This window comes from Gossypium hirsutum, chromosome A10, assembly GCF_007990345.1.
Source record: "Gossypium hirsutum isolate 1008001.06 chromosome A10, Gossypium_hirsutum_v2.1, whole genome shotgun sequence".
Classification (NCBI taxonomy): domain Eukaryota; kingdom Viridiplantae; phylum Streptophyta; class Magnoliopsida; order Malvales; family Malvaceae; genus Gossypium; species Gossypium hirsutum.
The window spans coordinates 83,937,487-83,947,312 of record NC_053433.1 but is presented as its reverse complement, the minus strand read 5'-3'; the positions used below and the strand labels follow the sequence as shown (position 1 = coordinate 83,947,312).

The 9,826-nt window shown below is 33.1% G+C and overlaps 1 non-coding gene across 1 annotated transcript; it reads right to left on the bottom strand.

Moving 5' to 3' along the window:
- Positions 1-4,246: 4,246 nt before the first annotated feature.
- On the bottom strand, positions 4,247-4,352 carry LOC121209076 (small nucleolar RNA R71). Its single transcript, XR_005904193.1, has one exon. It is a non-coding gene; the product is annotated as a small nucleolar RNA R71 (small nucleolar RNA).
- Between the last annotated feature and the right edge of the window lie 5,474 nt (positions 4,353-9,826).

The following is a 9,826-nucleotide window of genomic DNA, read 5'->3' as shown; positions in this document are numbered from 1 at the left end:
GATAAGTATATTTTTTTTATATTACTACATTTACTTTAAGAAATAGAGCAAATTTAATACGATAATTGACTTGCCGTCAGATGTAGTAGTTAATTCGGGTCAATTCCGCACTTAAGGAACTTATTTTCTATGCAATTTAGTAATCTATATTATGTTTTCAGTATTTAAGCCTTAGGATTAAATATTAGTAAAATAAGTATTTTTTAATATATTTTATAAGTGTTGTAACCCAATAGGCTGACACGAGCCTTAGGTACTGCTAATATGTTTAATTAAGTGTGTAGGATGAAGATTTATAGGCCCAATTGACATGGAAACAAATGACAAGTGATGCACAAGCTTCTCAGGATGTCAAAGCACAAAACGAACGACACAAGGCAGAAATTGTGTTTCGTGTCGCGCCATAGACATGGTGTGGCACGACACAGGTAGTCGATTTCCTACCCAAGTATGTCGAGGTTATTTTGGTCCACGCAATCAACCTTATATGAAGACATGGGACGTGTCGAATACCGAATTTATATTATTAAAGTATTTCAATTTATTTTCTTTTGCATTTGATTTAATTATTTATTCCAATCAATCAATTTGTTACTCCATTTCTCATTCGATATCAGATCCATGATTATTCAAATTTCTTTTATCTTTTGAATCAATCGTGTTTTTCACATGATTTATTTAATTGGAATTGAGATTATGAATAGCATAAATGACTAAAACCCTTAGGACAGATTAATGAGTGGATGAGGATGTGATTAATGAAGGATTTAGGGTTTCTCAAGAGAGATTAGTTGGTATGAATTATATGTTCTTAAACCACTAGGATTGACAAACCTAGGAAGTTATCATAGGTTAGACGAGGTCGAGAGATAAGTCGAATCGAGTAAATCATAATTTATCTTGGTTGAACAAGTGAGGTCGGAAAATAAGTGAGTATAAACCAATTGATTAGTTAATTAAAGGTCGGGAGGTAATAATTGTTTAATTGGTGGCTAAGCCACTCTAAAACCCTAATCAGAATATAGTTGCAAACCCTGAAGCGAGTTAATCTTTTTGATTGGTTTTTTTATTTTTATCTTTTTTTATTTTTCTTATTTATTTATTTTTGCTATTTAATTTTTCTCCTTAATCTATTTTATGGTTTATCGTAATATAGGAATTAATTACTACTACTTAAACCTGTTATTGTAAAAAGGTTTTTGTAATTTATTCCATCTTTCATTAGGTACGATCGTCGGAATACTTTCAAGTATTTCATTGTACAAACTATATTACAATTTGACTCGTGCACTTGCGGACATCTCCGTTCTCAATTCTTATAGTTTTGGTGTTATATTTTTACTATAAACGATAACTCGTTTATAGGCGGTTAAGTTGTTGGCATCATTGTCGGGGAGGTTTCGACAATAAATTGTGAAAATATTTTTTTATAATTAATAAAATAAGTAGGAATGTTAGGACCTATAGTTACAATTTTAATTTTTGTTTATTTTTATTTTCTTTTCAAGTCGTTTGTGACCCGAAGCTTTAGCATTCCAATCGAACCATACTCAGATCTGGAGGAACTTATTAGGTGCAATCGTCAAGCAATGAACAATGATCCACTGCGGCAATTAGTTTACCTCGGGAAAACCCATTATTCCAAGATCTATGTGAGCAACAAGGTAATAACTGGGAAAAAGTCTGTAACATCCTGATATTGGGCTTAGTCAGAACAGTGGTTTCGGGACCACAAATCCGATGAGAAAAATTTTATGGTCTACGATTTCACAAAATGATTTCGTGAAAATTTCATTCGAAAATTTCGAAGTTTGGGCACTCAATTTAGTAAAAAGGACTAAATTGTAAAAAGTGCAAAAGTTGAGTTCTACATGTTAGAGGTATCAAATTGTTATGAAATTTTCCATGGGAGGTCTTTAAATGATAATTAAATCATTGTATAACTTGTTGGACAAAAATGACCTTGATTGGGTAAAATTTGAAAGAATAGTAAAAAGGGCATTTTGGTCATTTAGGGGTAAAATGAATTAAAAGACAAATTTTAAACTCCAAATGTGTCCCTTTCTTCTTGCTACAGTAGAATGTACCAAGAGCAGCCATGGTTAGGGTTTGGCCAAGCTTCCAAGCTTAATAATCAAGGAAATCGAGATTTGGGCTTAAATCGGGAAAATACAAGGTTATGGACTAGAATGGTAAATTTCCATTTCTGGATCCGAGGTAAGTTTGTACGTAAATAATTTATCGATTATTTTTATTTTATTATATTTTGTTATCATATGAAATGTGGCTGCCTATAGAATGATTATTTGTTGTAAATTGCAAATTGAAAAAGGACTATGAATAAATTGTAACATGTTGGAAAGTGAGGAATTTCCCGGTTGAGCCTTTGGAATAGAAATAATACGAATGATCTATTGTGAGGTCATGTGTGTAGTACTAAGTGCAGGCTACTACGTGTACCGAATAATTGGTCGCATGTGTAGTACTAAGTGCAGGCTACTACGTGTATCAGATGGTTAGGTCATGTGTGTAGTACTAAGTGCAGGCTACTACGTGTACCAGATAATTGGTCGCATGTGTAGTACAAAGTGTAGGCTACTATAATACCAGATAGCTTTGGCTACAAGTGTGAAAATATGTGCAGGCAACTGAGTATCAGTTATTATTCCGAAGAGTTCAACGGGAAAATCGATTAAGTAAAAATACATGTGAACATGATTATATGATGAATAAGTGCAGGTATATGTTTAAGAAATTTTTGAGCAATATGCTCAATATTTGAGTGAACTTCGATAAGACAAAATGGATTAAGTGAAATTATGTAAGAGTGAATTTTAGTAGTAAAACAGTGTTGGACAGCAGCAGTTGTGTGAATTTGAAAATTCACCAAAAATTGTGTAAGTTGAATTAAATTTCAAATAAATTATTTAATTAAAGCTTAATGAGTCTATTTTCATATAAAGGAAACAAGGGGAGCAAAAGAGTTGTATATTATTTGATGTTCTAATTTTTGTGAGACAGTGTCAGAATGAATTTGAGATCCCTTATTCTGACTTGGAAAAATTGTTAAAAATTTTAGAAAAATAATTATGGGTTATAATTTATATTTTTAGAATATTTTATGAGTCTAATTTTAATAGAAACAAACGGGAACATTATCCGAGTCTTGTACTATGAGATAAATAAATTTTAAAGGTCGAAGCTGTCAAATAGAAACATGGGAGACTTTGAATAATAAATTGTAGCTATTGGTTGGACCAAAAATTCTGAAAATTTTATGGTGGAAAGATCTATGAGTCTAGTTTCTGGGAAAATTACGGATCTTAATTTGGAGTTTCGTAACTCCAGATATAAATGATTTAGTGACTATGACTCAAGAAAGTAGCTTAACTAGAACATGTGTAAATGTACAATTGGGTTAGTTTTACTATGGAAAGCATGTTAGTAAATTGCTTATTATTATTTCATGCGAGCTTACTAAGCGTAAAGCTTACCCCCTCCTTTCCATTTCTTTTAGTATTGTCAAGTTAGCTCAGGGTTGGAGATCGTCGGAGGCAGCATCACACTATCAAGCCAACACCTTGACAGTATAAACACATATGCTAGAATTATCAAGTGAATGGCATGTATAGGGACCTAGTTTTATAACATGTGTTATTATAATTTGGCCAAATATATTGGTCTTTGAGCTAATGATTCTGACTTATAAATCTAGCTATTTATGTTATGTTTGATATTGGTGATGTGCATATGCTTGTTTGCTATGCATGGTTGGCAATATGTTATGTGTTGTTGTGAATGTTTAAGTCTGTTAACGCCTCGAACCCTATCCCGACGTTGGATACGAGTGAGGGGTGTTACAAAGTCCCAATGGCTCAGCGAACATTGTGCAAGTACACCCTACCTACATTAGATGTGGTGCGAGGAAGCATAGAATGGCCGACGATTAACGCCAATAATTTTGAGATGAAAACGGTCACGATTCAAGTTATCCAAAACAAGCTACAGTTCAAGGGCAACATGGTTGAAGACCAAAATCAGCACTTGAAGCGATTTATTCAACTATGTGACACTTTCAAGTATAATGGGGTATCCGGTGATGTTGTGCATCTTCGATTATTCTTCTTCTCCTTATGCAACAATGCGACTGATTGGTTGTACTCACTAGAATCGAGTTCCATTATAACATGGAACGATCTAGCATAAAATTTTTTCTATAAAATTTTCCTAATTAGTCAAACCATTCAGCTGAGGTGAGAAATCGTCAACTTTAAACAATACGAAGGTGAGTCCTTATACGAGGCGTGGGAGCATTTCAAGACTATGCTAAGGAAATGCCCACACCATGGACTGCAAGTATGACTTCAGATCCAAATATTCTACAACAATGTTGACGGACACATTAGATCTAGCTTAGACAAAGTATCTGGCGAATCTCTCATGTTCCATACGTACAAACGAGCTTATAAAATCATAGAAGACATGTAACACCCTATACATGGCCTGGTCGTCAAGCCCGAATATCAAGATGCCATAGCACCTGATGCGAGTCTCAAGGCAAATTTTCAGACCCATGAACGTGATGGGCTCACACTACCTCAAGGCCATACAACAATGTCAAAGGCTAAGCAAATTAAATCAAGATTCGATCAAAGATAAGATTCAAGGATGAATCTTTTTGAGGAAAGGGAGAATGATACATGCATGGATGGAGTGAAATTTATTAAATTCCAATAACCAAAGTTGCCAATTTTCAAGCTTAGGAAATCAGCAAACTTGCATGACTTTTTGGATGGGATCCTAGCATTTCTGGGTTGAGATGTCTCATGTTGTTTGAAAATCTATCTCTTAGCTTCGAAACGCATTTTGAATCACTCGATTTTGAGTTCGGGAGCTCTAGTTATGACCGTTTTAGTGAAGACTACGCGAGCAAAATTTCTAAACGGGATTATGAGGGGAACTACGAATTTCGGGCTTTTAATTCGAGTTTAAATCATATTGGGTTCAGGTTTTAGGCATAAATTTTATATATGAGACCAATATTGTATTTATCAACTTTTATTATTTTATTATTATTTTATTTCTAATTTTTGGTAATTATTAAGTATTTTAAGTTATTTAGGAGTTTTATGTTAACAAGAAAGATTTATTTAGCTAACCTATATATAGGCATTTGCATTATACACAATTTATAAAATTCATTATTATTCAACTTTTCTTTTGAGTTTATAAATTCTTTTGAGTTTCTTTTAGAAGAGTTTTAATAATCTTTTCAGATTATGAGAATCATCTTCAAATTTTTTCTTGTCAAGTGTTTTTTCTTGAAGGAGAAATTAGAACTACTTGAAGGGGGTTGTGGATTCTTCGTGTTTCTAAGACTTCTTAGGACTTCTACATATCATGTTCTATCTTTCCATCTATCTTAGTGCATTAGCAACAACAGTAAAACAAGTCTCATGACTCATAAGGTGTTGAATTTTGTTTAAATAATAAGAATTATATTAATGGAAGAAGAGCCTCTCCAATATTATTTGTATTTCTTAATTATAAGCATAATATTTGAATGATGAAGTAGTTGTAAAATTTTGAAAAATCAGAGAATAGGTTGATTTTCGGTTTGTTGTGAGAAAAAATAAATTGATTTGTTTTATAAAATAGAACAAGAATTGCGATGTCCTCCTTTTAGATATTTTATCTAATATTGCCCAATTTTATTGGTTATCTTTTTAATTACGTTTGTAACTTTTTTTTTAATATTTCATTGACATCAACTTTGAAAACGTTTATATATTTTCAACTGATATTTATAAAAATAAATAAAACATTGATAAATTATTAATCCCATGTGTATAAAATTAAATTGAAAAAAAAACTGGCTATCAAATGCATCTCTGGTTTAATATAATAATATGTGGTGGTTGGTGGTTTCCATTGCTTACAAAAATTGTTGTATGGAGTGCTGCTCTATCTTCACATGACAACAAAATTTAACATCAAACCAGATCAGATCACCCTAGTAATTGCCCACCTATCATACCTCTCATCCCGTCTTAATGTTTTTAAAAATATGTCTTGAAATCAATTTATCAATGTTATATTCTTGTTTTTATTTTATCTCTGCCCTATCTTCATGGTTAAATATTCCATTTAATGTTTCTTTAGCCCTTTGGCCATTGGGTCATACAATTAATAAATTAAAACTATATTTATTTGTTTAGCTTTCTAATTTTAAAAAAAATTATTTTAATCTTCTATTTAAATTATTTTATCATTTTTAACCCTTAAACTTGTATTTTTTATTAAATCACATCAAAATGTTGTAAAAGATAAATTTTTTTAACTTAGTTGATGTGGCGTAGATGACAAGTCAACGTTTAATTAATTTTAATTTTTTTTAAAAAGATATAAGATTTATTTTTTAAAATAAAAATCCATTTAAAGTTATTTAAAAAGTATTAATATATATTTTTATATTTTTATATTTTAAAAAATAATTAAATGATGACATGCCATTCATGTGGCAATCCACATGCATTACTACAGCAAAATAGGTTTTTAGCAGCATTTTTTGGCCCTATAGCGCCGCTTTGATAAACGCCGCTAAAATTTATACTGTTTATGTGGAAAAACACCACTATAGAACATAATCTTTAGTGACACTTTTTTTTTACAAACGTCACAAGAGAGTCGAGCATGTTGTGGCGTTTATAGCTGGAAGCGCCGCAACAGATCATGTTCTATAGCGGCGTTTGTGGGAAAGTGCCACTAACATTAACAGATTTTACCAACACATTTTATTTCATATAAAACCCGAATTTTCAACATATTTTCCTGTAACTTCAAATCTAACAACAAACTTCAAACCTTAATGATACTATCACGAAAGAAATATGTATATGATCTAAATTAATAACTGAAATAACAAAATATATTCAAGAATGCATATAATTATTAAAAAGAAAAAAGAAACACACCCATTTAACAATATCCTTGATTTAAGTTCCTTATCCCCGAAAGAAAGAACAAACCAAATCCAAAGAAAATTTAACCATAAATTCTTACATTCGACACATCTATATGCAAAAGGATCAAGGACAAAAGTATAATAGAAGTATAACAAATGACAGCTGTTTAATATTTTAGCTACCGTTCTATATTCTAAATCAGGGCTTCCAATTACAGGCGAGTAAAATCAAAGGCAAAACAAAAATCTCAGGGCTTTCAGCTTCATCTTGAGGGTTTGCTTGGTTCCTCATACCTGACAAGAAGCTACCTCTCCATGCTTATTGCCTCAATAACTGAAACTGCTTGTGGAAACGCTGTTGGTTCTAATATCCATTAGCAAAGTTCTAGTCACATTTAATGTTTCCGTAGATCCTCCTTACAAACAAATTAGAACCAAGATAACCAACATCTCCTATACATTGAAAAGGAAATCATCAAAAACCTGCATGAAGTTGAAGCAAATGATGCCATAAAACTCACCGCAAATGATTTCCAAACCAAGACAAAACATCAAAGTTATCTGAAGTGGAAACTGGTTTGGAAGAAGCCTGACATCTTGGTTTTCACATAGTAGTAGTATAGAGAGTACAAATACACATACACTGTTGTTGGGGTAGCAGAGAAAAATGATGTCCACTTCTAGTGATAGTTCTCAGCGTTTAGCAAGAAATATGTCCCCACAATTGTAACACAGACAGTTACAATGACGATGTAACACCCCCAAAATTTAAGAGTTTAATTGTGAGAATCTATAGTAATTAATTTTTGTATCTGTGGTTCTGTGCTCTGCTTCTGGGTTTAAGGTCTGGAGTGTGAATGGCATCGTTAAAAGTTTTTTATTTTCTTTAAAAACAACCTTTATCCATGTGTTAGGTGGGTAAGTGAAATTTTGGGTAAATCAGTGTCAAGAATGAGCTTGCTGGTTCACTGGTTAAGCATCTATCTGTATTTTATTCAGTTTCGAGTTCGAGTCCCATCGTATGCGTTAGGAAATATTTTTGCAATTGCCAGAAGGTGGGATAGTGGTTATTTTAAAACATTCTGAAGAATTTTATCATTCTTTTTTCTTTTTTAAAATTTAGTTTTTTTTCCTATTTTCTTTTCTTTTCTTTTTGTTCTTCTTACTGTAATTGATTTTTTCCTGAATTGGGAATCCTTCGTTGCTTGTGAGGTCGATATTGTGTAAGTTCTGTCATTATTTCTTTTTGTTTTGCATTTTCTGTTGTGTTAACACTATTTTGTCAAAACGGGATTTTGCTCGTTTGCTTGAAGTTCTGTTAAACACTCAATTGGTTACTTTTTAGGCGAGGATACTACAAGAGTCATGACTCCACCTTGTTAGTCTAATTCCCTTTGTTTCGTGTAAGGTAAGTATGCAATTTGAGTTGGGGTTGTGTCGAAAATTTCAACATAATCTTGACGGTAGGTGATTTTATGAAAATATTGAAAGCGATGGTGTTATTGATTATTGTATGGTTAATTAGGTTCTGGGTAGTCTCTGCATTGTTTTTCTGTCAACTGAAACCAGGGCGTATTAGAAACCTTAATTTTTGCAAGTTTCGATCGCCAAAAATGATGGCTATCAACGCTACACGGCCGTGTGGTTGGCCGTGTAACTCATTGTTCATCGATTTAGGGTCACACGGGCAGGGACACGGGTGTGTGTCTATGTAACACCCCTAACCCGTATCCGTCATCGAAATAGGGTTTCAGAGTATTACTAAAACATTCAAAACATTTTTCAATTAATTTACATAAATTACTATTCATTTTCCGAGATCATACATATTGTCCCATATATGGACCATCGAGGCCCAAAACGAATGTTGGAATCAAATTGGGACTAAATTGGAACTCAGGGAATTTTTTGCGAAATTCCAAAATTTTTCCTAGGTGCAGGGTTCACATGCCCATGTGGTTTAGGGACACGCTCGTGTGATCAGCCGTGTACTACACATGCCCGTGCCCCTAACCCGTGTAACTTTTTGACTTTTAAAGCATGAAGAAATTGAAGTCACACGGCCAAGTCTTACGCCCGTGTTTTTATTTTCAAAATTTAGGTGCAAATTTCACATGGCATAACACGCCCATGTTCAAGGCCATGTCAACCACACGGCTAAGACACACGCCCGTGTCTCTGCCCGTGTGCCCAATTCTAAGCATTCTGTTTCTCATTTTTAAGATACAGGGGACACACGGCCGCGCCATATGCCTATGGGACAGGCCGTGTGTCACACACAGCCAAGACACACGCCCGTGTGCTAGCCTGTGTAGACAAAAACAAACCATTTCCTAGCCTCATTTGTCACCCAAATTTACTATGTTTCTACACTAAACTTACCAGATACAATCCAACCATTCCATGCATCCATCTCAAGCAAATTTCATCATTTACAAGGCATACCACTACATGCATACATGTTCAAAATTTTACCTTGGTTTAATCCATATGTTAAACTTACTAAAAATAATCACTTAATATATATATAAAGCTAGCATAGCATGACATTACAAATATATCAAACAACCATTACTAGCCATTCCAATGGCTAGATTACAAACATCATCATCAAGCCATAATTGGCCAATTAAGCTTATACATGCCATTATAACAAAATGAAATTTCTATTTATACCAACATGAGATAGTGGATAGTGTGATGACTGCACCAACCGACTTCCAACATTCGCGAGCTTTGCGCACTATAAGACAGGGAAAAATAAACAGAGTAAGCATTTTATGCCTAGTAAGTTCGTATAACAAAAAATAAACTTACCAGTCTTATTTATTAACACAAGCACACATAAATATATATTCCATC